The 19,571-nt window shown below is 44.2% G+C and overlaps 1 non-coding gene across 1 annotated transcript; it reads left to right on the top strand.

The window, feature by feature from the left end:
- The first annotated feature begins 18,717 nt into the window (after positions 1–18,717).
- On the top strand, positions 18,718–18,837 carry LOC148165725 (5S ribosomal RNA). Its single transcript, XR_015771228.1, has one exon. It is a non-coding gene; the product is annotated as a 5S ribosomal RNA (ribosomal RNA).
- The last annotated feature ends 734 nt before the right edge of the window (positions 18,838–19,571 follow it).

Raw genomic sequence — 19,571 nt, 5'->3', positions numbered from 1 at the left:
TAAACACGAAAAATAAGTTGCTTCTGTACAAATGCATCTTACGCCCCATCATAACATACGCAGCGCCCATCTACCGGCACAAACCACACACTCCACTAATTCCTTTGCAAAGATTTCAAAATAAATGCTTAAGACTTGCTCTTAACGCAGACAGATACACTCCGCTCCGTCAACTTCATCAGGACGCGAATCTTCCACTCCTACACCATTACATCCATTCCCTTTCCGATAAATTCTACGAGAAGCAGGTGCGGCACGTACCTCTTCTCAAACAATCCCTCAAACACCCAGCAGGAACTCACAAGTTCCCGCACTCGGGTGTCCCCAATCTAGACCGGATAATCCGCTGAATTTTGTTACAGGCAAAAGGCAGCGGAAGAAGAACCGTAAACGGCAATCGACCAGCCACTGACCATATCGGAACAGGAGTCCAGGAGCCCCCTGGAACATCAATCCGAGGATCAGGAGTCCCCGGAGCCCCCTGAAACCTCACCACTAGACCATACCGCACCAGGAGCCCAGGAGCTCCCTGGAAACAGAAACCGGACCGGAAGTCCCAAGACCTCTTTGAGGTCAACACTGTAAATAGTTTTTTAAATATCCTTTGTACATAGTAGATAATAAGGTTAGGGTTTTTACTAAAATTTCATTTTCCCTAAATTAAGGTAACCGATAAGTAGGCTAAACACCACAAATGTATGCAACCAAGGTTGCCGGTGAGCCATAAAATAAATGTAATATCTTAGATTGTATAATAAATGTAGGCTAGGTTAAGGCATCAGCGCCACACATTAGCATAAGTTAATCTTAAGTGTGATATGTATTATCTTAGTGATTGCATGCGTAACTTCAACCGAATAAAAATCCTGTTGAATTTGAAATTTGAATTTGGTTCTCGTCCGATCACCGAAGTCAAGCAACGTCGGGCGCGGTCAGTACTTGGATGGGTGACCGCTTGGGAACACCGCGTGCCGTTGTCTCTACTCTTTTCTTTTTTTATTAACATTTCTGATGTCAAACTTTTTTTAAATATATTTTTCACTATTTATATTTTCTCTCAGGAACTTATATAGTATGAAGACGAAAATTTTTAATTCGTTCGAGTTGAATTTGTGGTTCTGAAAAGAACCGATTTTTTTTCTTTTTTTTCCAACCAACTTCCAAGCTGCTCGAGGAGGATTTATTTTGAACTGGTGTATTTGGTGACGGCCTTGGTTCCTTCAGAAACGGCGTGCTTCGCCAATTCACCGGGCAAAAGAAGACGCACCGCCGTCTGGATCTCCCTGCTGGTTATGGTCGAACGTTTGTTGTAATGAGCGAGGCGACTGGCTTCAGCAGCTATACGTTCGAAGATGTCGTTCACGAAACTGTTCATGATAGACATAGCCTTGCTGGAGATACCGGTATCGGGATGGACCTGCTTCAACACCTTGTAAATGTAGATGGCGTAACTCTCCTTCCTCCTGCGCTTCTTTTTCTTGTCGCTCTTCGAGATGTTCTTTTGAGCTTTTCCGGCCTTCTTGGCCGCCTTACCGCTGGTCTTGGGTGGCATTCTCTTCTAGTCGTCGAGTTAAAAAAACGTTTAAAAACAGAAAACGAGACAGACACGACGTGCACGTTACGACGAGTATACTCGATCTAAAACGCCGCACACCTAAAATCCCTCTATTTATAACGAGCGAGCGACAAACAGGCGCTCCGCCTTAGTTCGTCGTTCGACCATTGCCCTAACGAGATGGCGCTGTACCGACCATATAAATTTCTAGCCTTCGCCGCGTTCGGCATTTATTTCAAGCCGTACGTTTGTCAGTGCGCTTCGTGTCAGTCGCAGTAGGTGTTTTGCTGTTTATATCGTATAACAACATGTCCGGAAGAGGAAAAGGAGGTAAAGTGAAGGGAAAGGCGAAGTCTCGTTCCAGTCGTGCCGGACTTCAGTTTCCCGTCGGCAGAATTCATCGTCTTCTGCGTAAAGGAAACTACGCCGAAAGAGTGGGTGCAGGTGCTCCCGTTTATTTGGCGGCCGTAATGGAATATCTAGCCGCCGAAGTTCTCGAATTGGCAGGAAACGCCGCCAGAGATAACAAGAAAACCCGTATCATTCCGAGACATCTTCAATTGGCTATAAGGAACGACGAGGAGTTAAACAAGCTCCTTTCCGGCGTTACCATCGCCCAAGGCGGTGTCTTGCCCAACATCCAGGCGGTGTTGTTGCCCAAGAAGACCGAAAAGAAGCCTTAAATTTAATTCTTCGCCGCCGTCATCTCGAACGAAAAACAAAAACTTTTATAAAAACCATCTTCACATCGGCCCTTCTCAGGGCCAAAAATTCAACTCGAACGAATTGATTTTTTCGCCAAAATACAACAACCTATGAGAATCATGTTAAAAAGTCTTTTAGATATTTTAAAGTTAAACCGATCAATTAATTCATTATACGAGCGTAGACTGAACGGAAGATTTTCGATTACATTCAACCAAGAAAGATGATTTTTACGACTTTTCATCGTAATTTTTAGAAAAATTCAATGCCCGACTAAAGCACGAACTCGACAACTCTATCTATAATAATTTATTGATTATCTAATTCAAGAAACATTCCGATTCGTCGTAAATTTCTTCACATTTCGCACATTAATCTGTTAAGAACATACACACACACACCGGTCGCCTATACGTGCTCTCCGTCTCGATAATTTCTTGCAGCAGCAGTCGTCAGCGGTGAGCCGTAATACTACAATCAATCGTTTTATTTGCTATGAGATTTTGTTTCAAGTCACGTCTGAGGAGAGTAACTCTACCCCATATTGGACATAACCTCAAATATACTCTTCGTGGCAAAAACGTTCTTTTAACGATGGTCATTCTAACCTAAAACTGCTGTCAAAATTGTCAAAGTCGCCGCCTGGATCACAAATTAAAATGATCACTCACTCCGTACGATTTTCATTTCGATTTGAAGACAAACACACAATTGAGCAACATATTTAATTCGTTTGATTTATTTTGTGGTTCTGAAAAGAACCGTTTTTTTTTGTTTGTTTGTTTGCTTGCCTGCGGGGGGTTTGTTGTTATTCCTCTGAGGATGCGGATACACGTCATAAAATGATAAAATTAACCGCCGAAACCGTAAAGGGTACGACCTTGACGTTTCAGGGCGTAGACGACGTCCATGGCGGTGACGGTCTTACGTTTTGCGTGTTCGGTGTAAGTTACGGCGTCACGGATGACGTTCTCGAGGAAGACCTTCAACACACCTCTGGTTTCTTCGTAGATGAGACCGGAAATACGTTTCACACCACCACGACGAGCCAATCTTCTGATCGCCGGTTTCGTTATACCTTGGATGTTATCGCGTAGAACTTTGCGATGACGTTTGGCGCCACCTTTTCCCAATCCTTTGCCACCTTTACCACGACCGGTCATCTTGATAAAATTAGGAAATTCTTCGTACAAAACGACGTAGCTTCGACCAAGTTCGTTATGGAACTAACGTCAAAATTTCATTCCGCGGGACTATTTATAAGTTACGGCAGCTCCACCTCGCGTTAAAAACGAATCCACCAATGGCGTCGCCGTATGACTCATCGAGTTTATAAAACGGCCGTTGGCGCGACGAAAATTTTCAGTTGACTTTCGAACGTTCGTACGTACGGTCGGTCGTTCGGTCGAAGCAAGCAAGCAAGCCACTACCTACGTTAATTCTTTTCATTTGATTCATCCGATATCCGAGATGGCGAGAACTAAACAGACGGCTCGTAAATCTACCGGTGGCAAGGCACCTAGAAAACAGTTGGCCACGAAGGCGGCCAGAAAAAGCGCTCCCGCCACCGGAGGTGTCAAGAAACCTCACCGTTACAGGCCCGGTACGGTCGCCCTTCGTGAGATTCGTCGTTATCAAAAGAGCACTGAACTTTTGATCCGCAAGCTGCCTTTCCAACGTCTCGTCCGAGAGATCGCCCAAGATTTCAAGACCGATCTCCGTTTCCAAAGTTCGGCCGTGATGGCACTTCAAGAAGCCAGCGAGGCTTATCTCGTCGGCCTCTTCGAAGACACCAACTTGTGCGCCATCCACGCCAAACGTGTCACCATCATGCCGAAAGACATCCAATTGGCGAGACGCATTCGTGGCGAGAGGGCTTAAATTTCCTCCATCCATCCATCCATCCATCCGATCCGACCATCTAGAATTAACAAATTCTTCATCTTCGAAGGTGTTAAAAGAAGAAAAAAAAAATCGGTTCTTTTCAGAACCACAATTATTTTCCAACGAATTGAAAATTTATCGTTCGCGCATGCAACTTTTTGAGATTGAAAAAAAAAAAAAAAAAAAAAAAAGTTAGGTTATGTGATTTATTCACAAAATTCGTACTTACATAAAACGATAAACTTTTGCTTTTTTCTTTCACATTAAATTTTCTTTTAACTGAGACTATTTGAAACATTATTATATAATAAAGTTTATCATTCTTTGTAATAACACTGTTTCGACAGTCAAATGAATAGACAAGAAAATCAAATGAAAGTATGTATCTCCTCAACAGAATGTGCATTGTCCAAGCGAATCTTTCGTTCGTTTCTTGAAAATAATTGTGGCCCTGAAAAGGGCCATTTATTTGTATCGATGGTGCCCCTACGTCGATATATACGATCGGAGCACGTTCCCGAAACCACCAGGACGTCGTCGTCGTTGAAAAAATTAAATCATCGTCGTCGACTTTTCACTTCTTTCTCTTGGGTGAAGCGGTTTTTTTCGCTTTGACGGTGACGGCTTTGGCCGTTTTCGGTTTCGGCGCTTTCGGTTTCTTGGTTGGACCGGCCTTGTTGGATTTCTTCGCTTTCGATGGCGTCTTGGGTTTGACGGGCGATCTGGAGGCGGCGCTGGCTTTCTTTTCGGGAGCGGACGCAGCCTTTCTAGCCTTCGATACGGCGACGCTCTTCTTTTCGGCGGCAGTTTTCTTAGACTTGGCCGAAGCGGCGGGGGCGGCCTTCTTACCGGCTTTTGAGGCGGATCCTTTTTCGGCGGACGTCGGCGCTGACGCGACGGAACGTTTAGCAACGCCCGTCTTCTTGGATTTCGCCGATGACGACGCGGTCGCAGCGGCAGATCTCTTTTTCGTGGCGGACGGAGCCTTAGCTGCACCGGTGACGGCAGAAGCCAACTTGAACGAACCGGAAGCTCCTTTTCCTTTGGTTTGGACCAACGAACCGGATGCGACGGCGCCCTTAAGGTACTTCTTGATGAAAGGCGCAAATTTTTCCGCGTCGACTTTGTAGTTGGCCGCGACATATTTCTTGATCGCCTGCAACGAAGAACCGCCGCGTTCCTTCAAGCCTTTGATGGCGTTGGTGACCATCTCCGAAGTGGGCGGATGAGAAGGTTTGCTTCTCGGATTTTTGGGCTTCTTCTCCTTCTTCACCGGTGAGGAGCCGGAAGTGGCACCGGCGACCGTCGAAGCTGCTTGATTTTCTACGTCGGCCATATTTTCGTCTATCGCGCGCGCGTTTTTTTCTTTTTATTATAGGTAGGCTTATTCTTCGGTGAAAGAACGAATGAACTTTACAGAACGAATTGGGCGCCAAAGTCAAAGTGTTGGCGCGTTCGAAAACGCGCGGACCGCGGACTAAACGAGAGCCTTCTCGTCGAGTTAGAAAATTCAGTGGGCCTCGAATACAGCTTTCGCGTGATGGCATCGTTCTCTTTACGCGAAGATCACCGCCTCCGGGTGCGGGAACATGAGCGATTCGGTCGGCGATGGCCTCCTGAATAACCTCAAGTTTTCCCGGACGACCAGCCGACCTCCAAAAGCGAACAAGGACCGATCGAACGTCGACTCGAACAAAGACCCTCCGAAACAAGGAGATGACATCCAAGTTCGACGCCGACGTTACGCGTTTTCCACGAATAACAGGAAAGTTCCGCTTTCGACCAGACAAACTTGGAAGCATCCTCTACAAGTTTCACGAACGAATCGGTCGAAAAGTACGTGCGATCTTTTCGAAAATCGCCTCGCAAAGAGACGCAGCACGGATCGGAGCGACGACCGACGAACCTGCAGAGTGTAGGAAAAAAATTCACAAACGGTCGAAGATGACGTCCGAGAAGGTCGAATTTTTTCAAGAACGAAGATAAAACCTTCGCCTTTCGTAGGAGTTGATTTTTGAAAACGATCTTGACGAACAGGTCGGAAAAAAAACGATGTCAATTTCGGACTCGACCATGAGAAACGAATTTGTACGACGAACGGACTTTTCGAACGACTTTTTTCGCAAAATCGACATTTTTTCCTCAAAAATTACCTCACACGACGAAATCCCATCATCGAAACATCACCGAAAACAGTTTTGACGGCGAAATTCTCGTCAATTTTACGAAAATAAAGGGAAAATCAGACGGACCACCGTCGAACATCCAGCGACGGGAACGGACGAGTTTTTTAATTTTTCTTGCCAATTCATTGCGAAAGAAGCAATTTTTCTCGACGAAACCATTTTATAATCATAAAAAAAACTCCCCAAACACCACAAACCAACAAAAATACGGAAATCTTGCATTGTTTGCATTTTTCAGACACTCTAAATAAAACTACGTCGATGTCGGCGGATTTTCAGTCGGTCGTCGGTCGACAGAAATCCAACGAAATTTTCATTTGTTCTTCTCAAAAACGAAAAACAAACAAATCAACAAAACATTCCCTACTATTAGTCGACATTTCGAGCAGAAACTACGAACGTCGAAAGATTTAAAAAATGAAATATGTAGGTGTGCGTGCGTGCGTACTTACTTGAAACTTTTTTCTTGTTTCATCGTCGCACTGGAACAAATTAAATTTTAATGCAATGTAAACGCGACCACACTTTCGACGAAAACATCTCTATGAATCGAACGACGTCGGAAAAAGAATAAATCGAGAAGAGAACAAATCATGAAACAACACACACCCACCCCGCCCGGCCCGGCCAGAGTGGTGGGAATTTCGATGAATGAACAGACAAAGAAACCAACTCTGTTATCAGTTCTAAGAAAGAAAGCAGGTAGCGGCGGCGGCGAACCTTCGACCGTACTACGGTCAGTTCATGAATTAACCCCGTCCGTTCGGAGTTTATTCATCTCCGGTCCGTGTCGGCGTTTACTTCAAGTGGGTGCTATTTCCATCTAAGCAAGCAAGTGAGTAAGTAAGTTCTCAAATTTTAAATTACGTTAATCGCAAGTGACTCGTTGAGATCGTCAAACGAACAATTTAATTTAACGCCTCATACGAGTTTTTTTTTTTCGTCATTTTGTCGCAAAAAAAAAACTAAAAAACGACTCGCAAAAAAAAATTTTTTTTTTTTCTTCTTTTAAATCTTGTACATTTTCTGACATGTGTACCATCGAAAAATGTCACATCCAAACGATCGAACAATCACAAAAAATCGTCAACGTACCATCTTGGAAAATTTTACCAGGCAACGACCATACCACGTTGAAAACTACCGGTTCTCGTCCAGTCTTGTCCGAGCGCTCGTAGCGAACGGACGTGCGATAGAGAGCTCCCCCTCTCAGTGCTTAAGTTGTGACCACAGTGCAAAGTGCCACGTGCCTTGAATAAAGTGAATCGTGTCCCAATTGTTGTTTTAACAACAAGAGGAATTAAACCAAGTTCGATACAGCGCAGGCTGGTTAAGCCTGCACTGACCACCGAAAACATGGCCAGTTCGAGCCTCAACTGGCTGAAGCCGAAGAAAACGGTGAAAAAAGTGAAACAAAAGGTGAGGTACGTGCCAGTACCAATCGACGCTAACCGATTTCAACCAATCTCTTCTGATGAAGAGGATGAAGAAGACAACATGGAGACGGAGGAAACATCCTCCAGGACAAAAACCACCGCGACCGCGAACGAAAGGAGACCGCCGCCGATCATCATCCACGGCCGGAACATAACGCACAACCGTCTCAAAGAATTGTTCGCGGATTGCGACAACGGTTACCAGGTCCGTTACACAAGGGAGAAGACCCTTGTGTACCCCAACACAACAGACATCCACACGAAGATGAGAAACAACCTCACGACTGGAAAAGTAGAGTTCCACACGTTCACACCAAAAGGACTCAAAACGTCAACGTTCGTCATTAAGGGTTTGGACAACAACCCTGAGCCCGAATCCGTTCTTGCAGAGCTCAAGAACTGCAAGATCGAAGCCACCAATGTGAGGAAAATGGGGCCCAACACCAAGAGGCCCCATTACATCGCAACAGTGACCGACAGCGAGACTGCCGAGTCACTCAACAAGAAAAGTCGGGCGATTCTCAACGTCAGGGTGCGTTTCGAGAAATACCTCAATAAGAAGAAGATGACACAGTGTCACCGGTGCCAGGCATGGGGCCACGGCACGAGGAACTGCAACCTCGAACCGACGTGCGTAAGATGCTCTCAGTACCACTGGACCCGCGACTGCCCCCATAAGCCCGACCCGACGTACATTCCCAAATGTGCCAACTGCGGGAAACAAGGACACGCTGCCTCGCAAACCACGTGCGAGGTCTACATCGCCAAGGTAACCCGCATCGAAGAACTCCAAGAAGAAAGGCGTCAGAAGGTCGCCAACAAGAGGGCTAAATTAGCCCCCGCGCCGATCCCAAAGGTCAATCCGTGGACCCAGCCAAAGAAACCAACAGGTGAGTCCATTGTTTTTACTAATAAATCATTTCCGCCTCTGCCGACGCCTTCAACGAGCGCAGCAAATTCGCCAATTTTAACAAGGCAAACACCAACCAAAACGAAAATTCCAGAAACAAGCAGCATGACAGAATTTTGTAAAATAAACGCCGAAATTTCCAGGCTGAACAAAAATGTAAATATGAAAAATTTGCTCATAATACTTAAAGAACTGAACAATGCACTTGAAAAATGCCAGTCTCAACAAGAAAAGCTGTTCGTCTGCATAGACGTTCTATCCAAAATGGGAGACGCTGGCTATGAGCTGTAAATTGACGATAGTTCACTGGAACGCAAACGGTCTGCATGAAAAAGCTGCGGAATTATTGAATTTTATTAAAAATGGTGGAATTCACATTATGGCAATTAGCGAAACGCGTCTCAAAAGTAAAGATCGGCTTAAATTCACCAATTACACGGTTCTCAGAAAGGACAGAACGGATGTCATTAGGGGAGGTGGGGTTGCTCTCCTAATCCGTAATGACGTCCCCTTTGAACACATTCCCACCCCAAATGTAAGATTCCTCGAAACCCTAACGATTAAGATCGAGAACAACATTTTCATAACATCAGTTTACAACCGACCAATCAACTCAATTAGGGACGCGGATTTAGACATAATCAATAATCTGGGAAGAAAGCAATTAATTCTCGGGGACTTCAATGCGAGACACACAAGCTGGGGTTGTCACGCAAACAATAGTAACGGGTTCAGGCTCTACAATTACGTAGAAAACACAAGCTTGATAATTAACAGAACTGCTGATCCAACTCATTTCCCAATTAACGGCATGACACCTACCTACATTGACTTGACAATCACGAAAAACATGGTAATCTCAGAACCCAGATCAGTGACCGCACTCAACTCGGATCACAATCCTGTGATTCTTGAGATTCCTGACATGACAATCAAAGACAAAACAATCCAAATTAATTCCTATAAACAAACCAACTGGCCCCTCTTCCGCAAAACCCTTGACAGACATGTTGAACTGACGGAAATCATTGGCACGAAAGATGATCTTGATAAACAGATTGAACTGTTCATTAAGGCCATCCAGAAGGCCAAAGACCAAGTCACGACGACGAAAACAATAAATCCTTTTCGAGACGAAATTCCGAAAGCAACCATAGAGAAAATAAAACTCAAGAACCGAATCAGAAAACTGTACCAAAGAACACGAGACCCATTTTTCAAAAACCAAGCATCTGAATTAACCAGAGAAATTAAACAAGAAATAAAAGAATTCAGACAGAACAAATGGGAAACAAAACTTGGCAAATTAAATCCGCACGATAATTCTCTATGGAAAATGACAAAAGCTCTCAAAAGACGATTTACCCCCATCTCTATCCTTAAATCCAATAACAACACAGCATTTAATAATGTGGAAAAAGCAAACACACTGGCAACATATTATGAAACGATCCACACAAGTGATAATCACAACACACCCGAACAAACAGAAATAATTGAAACAGTAAACTCTTTCAATAGTGACAATTCCCAGATAGACGCGCCTACGGCCGTCAAACCCACAGAAATCGCAAAAATCATAAGCACTTTACCGAATAACAAAGCCCCGGGAAATGACGGCATTGAAAACAGAATACTGAAAAATCTTACAGCGAAAGCTGTAAAACAACTAACGAATATAATAAATGCCATGCTTAATCTTTGTATCTTCCCGGAAAAACTTAAAGTAGCAGATGTCATCCCCATTTTGAAACCGGGGAAAAACCCCAATGCACCAAACGCATACAGACCAATTAGCCTTCTACCAACAATATCAAAAGTTGCGGAAAAGGTAATCCAAAAACGAATTAATAAGCACATTAAAGAAAACAAAATTTTACCGCCAGAGCAATTTGGTTTTCGGGAACGACATAATACCACACAGCAAGTCCTCAGACTAATAAATGACATAACCAATAATTACAACACGAAAAGCATAACAGCAATGACATGTCTTGATATTGAAAAAGCATTTGATAAAGTCTGGACAAAAGGACTAATTTACAAAATGATTCAATTGAAGTTCCCGACGCACATTACTAAATTAATAAACTCGTACTTAACAGAGAGAAAGTTCAGAGTAAAGGTAGAAGGCGAAAAGTCGGAAATGAAATCAATAAATGCGGGAGTCCCACAAGGCTCAGTGCTTGGGCCAATACTATTTAATATTTACATTCATGACATCACTAAATTCGCACAAACCAATTTAGCTTTGTACGCGGACGACACCGCCATCTACGCTAAGTCTCATTCGGGTCAGGTCGCACTCAAACAAGTTCAGATCCACATTAATCAACTCGAGAAATTCTACGCGAAATGGAAGATTAAACTCAACGCGGACAAAACGGAAACGGTCATTTTTGCAAAAAGATTCACCGGGCTAAAGATCAATAAAAAACTAAAGGTAGGGGACAGTGAAATTGAAATTAAGAACTCTGTGAAATATCTAGGAGTCACCCTAGACAAAAGGCTAAACCTAAATGAACACATAAAGAAAACGAGACAAAAAGGTGAAGCCGTCCTCAAGCAATTGTACCCATTGTTGGTCAAAAACAACTATCTAAACACGAAAAATAAGTTGCTTCTGTACAAATGCATCTTACGCCCCATCATAACATACGCAGCGCCCATCTACCGGCACAAACCACACACTCCACTAATTCCTTTGCAAAGATTTCAAAATAAATGCTTAAGACTTGCCCTTAACGCAGACAGATACACCCCGCTCCGTCAACTTCATCAGGACGCGAATCTTCCACTCCTACACCATTACATCCATTCCCTTTCCGATAAATTCTACGAGAAGCAGGTGCGGCACGTACCTCTTCTCAAACAATCCCTCAAACACCCAGCAGGAACTCACAAGTTCCCGCACTCGGGTGTCCCCAATCTAGACCGGATAATCCGCTGAATTTTGTTACAGGCAAAAGGCAGCGGAAGATGAACCGTAAACGGCAATCGACCAGCCACTGACCATATCGGAACAGGAGTCCAGGAGCCCCCTGGAACATCAATCCGAGGATCAGGAGTCCCCGGAGCCCCCTGAAACCTCACCACTAGACCATACCGAACCAGGAGCCCAGGAGCTCCCTGGAAACAGAAACCGGACCGGAAGTCCCAAGACCTCTTTGAGGTCAACACTGTAAATAGTTTTTTTAAATATCCTTTGTACATAGTAGATAATAAGGTTAGGGTTTTTACTAAAATTTCATTTTCCCTAAATTAAGGTAACCGATAAGTAGGCTAAACACCACAAATGTATGCAACCAAGGTTGCCGGTGAGCCATAAAATAAATGTAATATCTTAGATTGTATAATAAATGTAGGCTAGGTTAAGGCATCAGCGCCACACATTAGCATAAGTTAATCTTAAGTGTGATATGTATTATCTTAGTGATTGCATGCGTAACTTCAACCGAATAAAAATCCTGTTGAATTTGAATTTGGTTCTCGTCCGATCACCGAAGTCAAGCAACGTCGGGCGCGGTCAGTACTTGGATGGGTGACCGCTTGGGAACACCGCGTGCCGTTGTCTCTACTCTTTTCTTTTTTTATTAACATTTCTGATGTCAAACTTTTTTTAAATATATTTTTCACTATTTATATTTTCTCTCAGGAACTTATATAGTATGAAGACGAAAATTTTTAATTCGTTCGAGTTGAATTTGTGGTTCTGAAAAGAACCGATTTTTTTTCTTTTTTTTCCAACCAACTTCCAAGCTGCTCGAGGAGGATTTATTTTGAACTGGTGTATTTGGTGACGGCCTTGGTTCCTTCAGAAACGGCGTGCTTCGCCAATTCACCGGGCAAAAGAAGACGCACCGCCGTCTGGATCTCCCTGCTGGTTATGGTCGAACGTTTGTTGTAATGAGCGAGGCGACTGGCTTCAGCAGCTATACGTTCGAAGATGTCGTTCACGAAACTGTTCATGATAGACATAGCCTTGCTGGAGATACCGGTATCGGGATGGACCTGCTTCAACACCTTGTAAATGTAGATGGCGTAACTCTCCTTCCTCCTGCGCTTCTTTTTCTTGTCGCTCTTCGAGATGTTCTTTTGAGCTTTTCCGGCCTTCTTGGCCGCCTTACCGCTGGTCTTGGGTGGCATTCTCTTCTAGTCGTCGAGTTAAAAAAACGTTTAAAAACAGAAAACGAGACAGACACGACGTGCACGTTACGACGAGTATACTCGATCTAAAACGCCGCACACCTAAAATCCCTCTATTTATAACGAGCGAGCGACAAACAGGCGCTCCGCCTTAGTTCGTCGTTCGACCATTGCCCTAACGAGATGGCGCTGTACCGACCATATAAATTTCTAGCCTTCGCCGCGTTCGGCATTTATTTCAAGCCGTACGTTTGTCAGTGCGCTTCGTGTCAGTCGCAGTAGGTGTTTTGCTGTTTATATCGTATAACAACATGTCCGGAAGAGGAAAAGGAGGTAAAGTGAAGGGAAAGGCGAAGTCTCGTTCCAGTCGTGCCGGACTTCAGTTTCCCGTCGGCAGAATTCATCGTCTTCTGCGTAAAGGAAACTACGCCGAAAGAGTGGGTGCAGGTGCTCCCGTTTATTTGGCGGCCGTAATGGAATATCTAGCCGCCGAAGTTCTCGAATTGGCAGGAAACGCCGCCAGAGATAACAAGAAAACCCGTATCATTCCGAGACATCTTCAATTGGCTATAAGGAACGACGAGGAGTTAAACAAGCTCCTTTCCGGCGTTACCATCGCCCAAGGCGGTGTCTTGCCCAACATCCAGGCGGTGTTGTTGCCCAAGAAGACCGAAAAGAAGCCTTAAATTTAATTCTTCGCCGCCGTCATCTCGAACGAAAAACAAAAACTTTTATAAAAACCATCTTCACATCGGCCCTTCTCAGGGCCAAAAATTCAACTCGAACGAATTGATTTTTTCGCCAAAATACAACAACCTATGAGAATCATGTTAAAAAGTCTTTTAGATATTTTAAAGTTAAACCGATCAATTAATTCATTATACGAGCGTAGACTGAACGGAAGATTTTCGATTACATTCAACCAAGAAAGATGATTTTTACGACTTTTCATCGTAATTTTTAGAAAAATTCAATGCCCGACTAAAGCACGAACTCGACAACTCTATCTATAATAATTTATTGATTATCTAATTCAAGAAACATTCCGATTCGTCGTAAATTTCTTCACATTTCGCACATTAATCTGTTAAGAACATACACACACACACCGGTCGCCTATACGTGCTCTCCGTCTCGATAATTTCTTGCAGCAGCAGTCGTCAGCGGTGAGCCGTAATACTACAATCAATCGTTTTATTTGCTATGAGATTTTGTTTCAAGTCACGTCTGAGGAGAGTAACTCTACCCCATATTGGACATAACCTCAAATATACTCTTCGTGGCAAAAACGTTCTTTTAACGATGGTCATTCTAACCTAAAACTGCTGTCAAAATTGTCAAAGTCGCCGCCTGGATCACAAATTAAAATGATCACTCACTCCGTACGATTTTCATTTCGATTTGAAGACAAACACACAATTGAGCAACATATTTAATTCGTTTGATTTATTTTGTGGTTCTGAAAAGAACCGTTTTTTTTTGTTTGTTTGTTTGCTTGCCTGCGGGGGGTTTGTTGTTATTCCTCTGAGGATGCGGATACACGTCATAAAATGATAAAATTAACCGCCGAAACCGTAAAGGGTACGACCTTGACGTTTCAGGGCGTAGACGACGTCCATGGCGGTGACGGTCTTACGTTTTGCGTGTTCGGTGTAAGTTACGGCGTCACGGATGACGTTCTCGAGGAAGACCTTCAACACACCTCTGGTTTCTTCGTAGATGAGACCGGAAATACGTTTCACACCACCACGACGAGCCAATCTTCTGATCGCCGGTTTCGTTATACCTTGGATGTTATCGCGTAGAACTTTGCGATGACGTTTGGCGCCACCTTTTCCCAATCCTTTGCCACCTTTACCACGACCGGTCATCTTGATAAAATTAGGAAATTCTTCGTACAAAACGACGTAGCTTCGACCAAGTTCGTTATGGAACTAACGTCAAAATTTCATTCCGCGGGACTATTTATAAGTTACGGCAGCTCCACCTCGCGTTAAAAACGAATCCACCAATGGCGTCGCCGTATGACTCATCGAGTTTATAAAACGGCCGTTGGCGCGACGAAAATTTTCAGTTGACTTTCGAACGTTCGTACGTACGGTCGGTCGTTCGGTCGAAGCAAGCAAGCAAGCCACTACCTACGTTAATTCTTTTCATTTGATTCATCCGATATCCGAGATGGCGAGAACTAAACAGACGGCTCGTAAATCTACCGGTGGCAAGGCACCTAGAAAACAGTTGGCCACGAAGGCGGCCAGAAAAAGCGCTCCCGCCACCGGAGGTGTCAAGAAACCTCACCGTTACAGGCCCGGTACGGTCGCCCTTCGTGAGATTCGTCGTTATCAAAAGAGCACTGAACTTTTGATCCGCAAGCTGCCTTTCCAACGTCTCGTCCGAGAGATCGCCCAAGATTTCAAGACCGATCTCCGTTTCCAAAGTTCGGCCGTGATGGCACTTCAAGAAGCCAGCGAGGCTTATCTCGTCGGCCTCTTCGAAGACACCAACTTGTGCGCCATCCACGCCAAACGTGTCACCATCATGCCGAAAGACATCCAATTGGCGAGACGCATTCGTGGCGAGAGGGCTTAAATTTCCTCCATCCATCCATCCATCCATCCGATCCGACCATCTAGAATTAACAAATTCTTCATCTTCGAAGGTGTTAAAAGAAGAAAAAAAAAATCGGTTCTTTTCAGAACCACAATTATTTTCCAACGAATTGAAAATTTATCGTTCGCGCATGCAACTTTTTGAGATTGAAAAAAAAAAAAAAAAAAAAAAAAAGTTAGGTTATGTGATTTATTCACAAAATTCGTACTTACATAAAACGATAAACTTTTGCTTTTTTCTTTCACATTAAATTTTCTTTTAACTGAGACTATTTGAAACATTATTATATAATAAAGTTTATCATTCTTTGTAATAACACTGTTTCGACAGTCAAATGAATAGACAAGAAAATCAAATGAAAGTATGTATCTCCTCAACAGAATGTGCATTGTCCAAGCGAATCTTTCGTTCGTTTCTTGAAAATAATTGTGGCCCTGAAAAGGGCCATTTATTTGTATCGATGGTGCCCCTACGTCGATATATACGATCGGAGCACGTTCCCGAAACCACCAGGACGTCGTCGTCGTTGAAAAAATTAAATCATCGTCGTCGACTTTTCACTTCTTTCTCTTGGGTGAAGCGGTTTTTTTCGCTTTGACGGTGACGGCTTTGGCCGTTTTCGGTTTCGGCGCTTTCGGTTTCTTGGTTGGACCGGCCTTGTTGGATTTCTTCGCTTTCGATGGCGTCTTGGGTTTGACGGGCGATCTGGAGGCGGCGCTGGCTTTCTTTTCGGGAGCGGACGCAGCCTTTCTAGCCTTCGATACGGCGACGCTCTTCTTTTCGGCGGCAGTTTTCTTAGACTTGGCCGAAGCGGCGGGGGCGGCCTTCTTACCGGCTTTTGAGGCGGATCCTTTTTCGGCGGACGTCGGCGCTGACGCGACGGAACGTTTAGCAACGCCCGTCTTCTTGGATTTCGCCGATGACGACGCGGTCGCAGCGGCAGATCTCTTTTTCGTGGCGGACGGAGCCTTAGCTGCACCGGTGACGGCAGAAGCCAACTTGAACGAACCGGAAGCTCCTTTTCCTTTGGTTTGGACCAACGAACCGGATGCGACGGCGCCCTTAAGGTACTTCTTGATGAAAGGCGCAAATTTTTCCGCGTCGACTTTGTAGTTGGCCGCGACATATTTCTTGATCGCCTGCAACGAAGAACCGCCGCGTTCCTTCAAGCCTTTGATGGCGTTGGTGACCATCTCCGAAGTGGGCGGATGAGAAGGTTTGCTTCTCGGATTTTTGGGCTTCTTCTCCTTCTTCACCGGTGAGGAGCCGGAAGTGGCACCGGCGACCGTCGAAGCTGCTTGATTTTCTACGTCGGCCATATTTTCGTCTATCGCGCGCGCGTTTTTTTCTTTTTATTATAGGTAGGCTTATTCTTCGGTGAAAGAACGAATGAACTTTACAGAACGAATTGGGCGCCAAAGTCAAAGTGTTGGCGCGTTCGAAAACGCGCGGACCGCGGACTAAACGAGAGCCTTCTCGTCGAGTTAGAAAATTCAGTGGGCCTCGAATACAGCTTTCGCGTGATGGCATCGTTCTCTTTACGCGAAGATCACCGCCTCCGGGTGCGGGAACATGAGCGATTCGGTCGGCGATGGCCTCCTGAATAACCTCAAGTTTTCCCGGACGACCAGCCGACCTCCAAAAGCGAACAAGGACCGATCGAACGTCGACTCGAACAAAGACCCTCCGAAACAAGGAGATGACATCCAAGTTCGACGCCGACGTTACGCGTTTTCCACGAATAACAGGAAAGTTCCGCTTTCGACCAGACAAACTTGGAAGCATCCTCTACAAGTTTCACGAACGAATCGGTCGAAAAGTACGTGCGATCTTTTCGAAAATCGCCTCGCAAAGAGACGCAGCACGGATCGGAGCGACGACCGACGAACCTGCAGAGTGTAGGAAAAAAATTCACAAACGGTCGAAGATGACGTCCGAGAAGGTCGAATTTTTTCAAGAACGAAGATAAAACCTTCGCCTTTCGTAGGAGTTGATTTTTGAAAACGATCTTGACGAACAGGTCGGAAAAAAAAACGATGTCAATTTCGGACTCGACCATGAGAAACGAATTTGTACGACGAACGGACTTTTCGAACGACTTTTTTCGCAAAATCGACATTTTTTCCTCAAAAATTACCTCACACGACGAAATCCCATCATCGAAACATCACCGAAAACAGTTTTGACGGCGAAATTCTCGTCAATTTTACGAAAATAAAGGGAAAATCAGACGGACCACCGTCGAACATCCAGCGACGGGAACGGACGAGTTTTTTAATTTTTCTTGCCAATTCATTGCGAAAGAAGCAATTTTTCTCGACGAAACCATTTTATAATCATAAAAAAAACTCCCCAAACACCACAAACCAACAAAAATACGGAAATCTTGCATTGTTTGCATTTTTCAGACACTCTAAATAAAACTACGTCGATGTCGGCGGATTTTCAGTCGGTCGTCGGTCGACAGAAATCCAACGAAATTTTCATTTGTTCTTCTCAAAAACGAAAAACAAACAAATCAACAAAACATTCCCTACTATTAGTCGACATTTCGAGCAGAAACTACGAACGTCGAAAGATTTAAAAAATGAAATATGTAGGTGTGCGTGCGTGCGTACTTACTTGAAACTTTTTTCTTGTTTCATCGTCGCACTGGAACAAATTAAATTTTAATGCAATGTAAACGCGACCACACTTTCGACGAAAACATCTCTATGAATCGAACGACGTCGGAAAAAGAATAAATCGAGAAGAGAACAAATCATGAAACAACACACACCCACCCCGCCCGGCCCGGCCAGAGTGGTGGGAATTTCGATGAATGAACAGACAAAGAAACCAACTCTGTTATCAGTTCTAAGAAAGAAAGCAGGTAGCGGCGGCGGCGAACCTTCGACCGTACTACGGTCAGTTCATGAATTAACCCCGTCCGTTCGGAGTTTATTCATCTCCGGTCCGTGTCGGCGTTTACTTCAAGTGGGTGCTATTTCCATCTAAGCAAGCAAGTGAGTAAGTAAGTTCTCAAATTTTAAATTACGTTAATCGCAAGTGACTCGTTGAGATCGTCAAACGAACAATTTAATTTAACGCCTCATACGAGTTTTTTTTTTTCGTCATTTTGTCGCAAAAAAAAAACTAAAAAACGACTCGCAAAAAAAAATTTTTTTTTTTTCTTCTTTTAAATCTTGTACATTTTCTGACATGTGTACCATCGAAAAATGTCACATCCAAACGATCGAACAATCACAAAAAATCGTCAACGTACCATCTTGGAAAATTTTACCAGGCAACGACCATACCACGTTGAAAACTACCGGTTCTCGTCCGATCACCGAAGTCAAGCAACGTCGGGCGCGGTCAGTACTTGGATGGGTGACCGCTTGGGAACACCGCGTGCCGTTGTCTCTACTCTTTTCTTTTTTTATTAACATTTCTGATGTCAAACTTTTTTTAAATATATTTTTCACTATTTATATTTTCTCTCAGGAACTTATATAGTATGAAGACGAAAATTTTTAATTCGTTCGAGTTGAATTTGTGGTTCTGAAAAGAACCGATTTTTTTTCTTTTTTTTCCAACCAACTTCCAAGCTGCTCGAGGAGGATTTATTTTGAACTGGTGTATTTGGTGACGGCCTTGGTTCCTTCAGAAACGGCGTGCTTCGCCAATTCACCGGGCAAAAGAAGACGCACCGCCGTCTGGATCTCCCTGCTGGTTATGGTCGAACGTTTGTTGTAATGAGCGAGGCGACTGGCTTCAGCAGCTATACGTTCGAAGATGTCGTTCACGAAACTGTTCATGATAGACATAGCCTTGCTGGAGATACCGGTATCGGGATGGACCTGCTTCAACACCTTGTAAATGTAGATGGCGTAACTCTCCTTCCTCCTGCGCTTCTTTTTCTTGTCGCTCTTCGAGATGTTCTTTTGAGCTTTTCCGGCCTTCTTGGCCGCCTTACCGCTGGTCTTGGGTGGCATTCTCTTCTAGTCGTCGAGTTAAAAAAACGTTTAAAAACAGAAAACGAGACAGACACGACGTGCACGTTACGACGAGTATACTCGATCTAAAACGCCGCACACCTAAAATCCCTCTATTTATAACGAGCGAGCGACAAACAGGCGCTCCGCCTTAGTTCGTCG

This window comes from Gnatocerus cornutus, unplaced genomic scaffold (assembly GCF_029298725.1).
Source record: "Gnatocerus cornutus isolate USDA-ARS CGAHR unplaced genomic scaffold, icGnaCorn1.1 ctg00000233.1, whole genome shotgun sequence".
Lineage (NCBI taxonomy): Eukaryota > Metazoa > Arthropoda > Insecta > Coleoptera > Tenebrionidae > Gnatocerus > Gnatocerus cornutus.
Note: the sequence above shows the minus strand (reverse complement) of the source record. Positions and strands in the feature narration are given on the sequence as shown.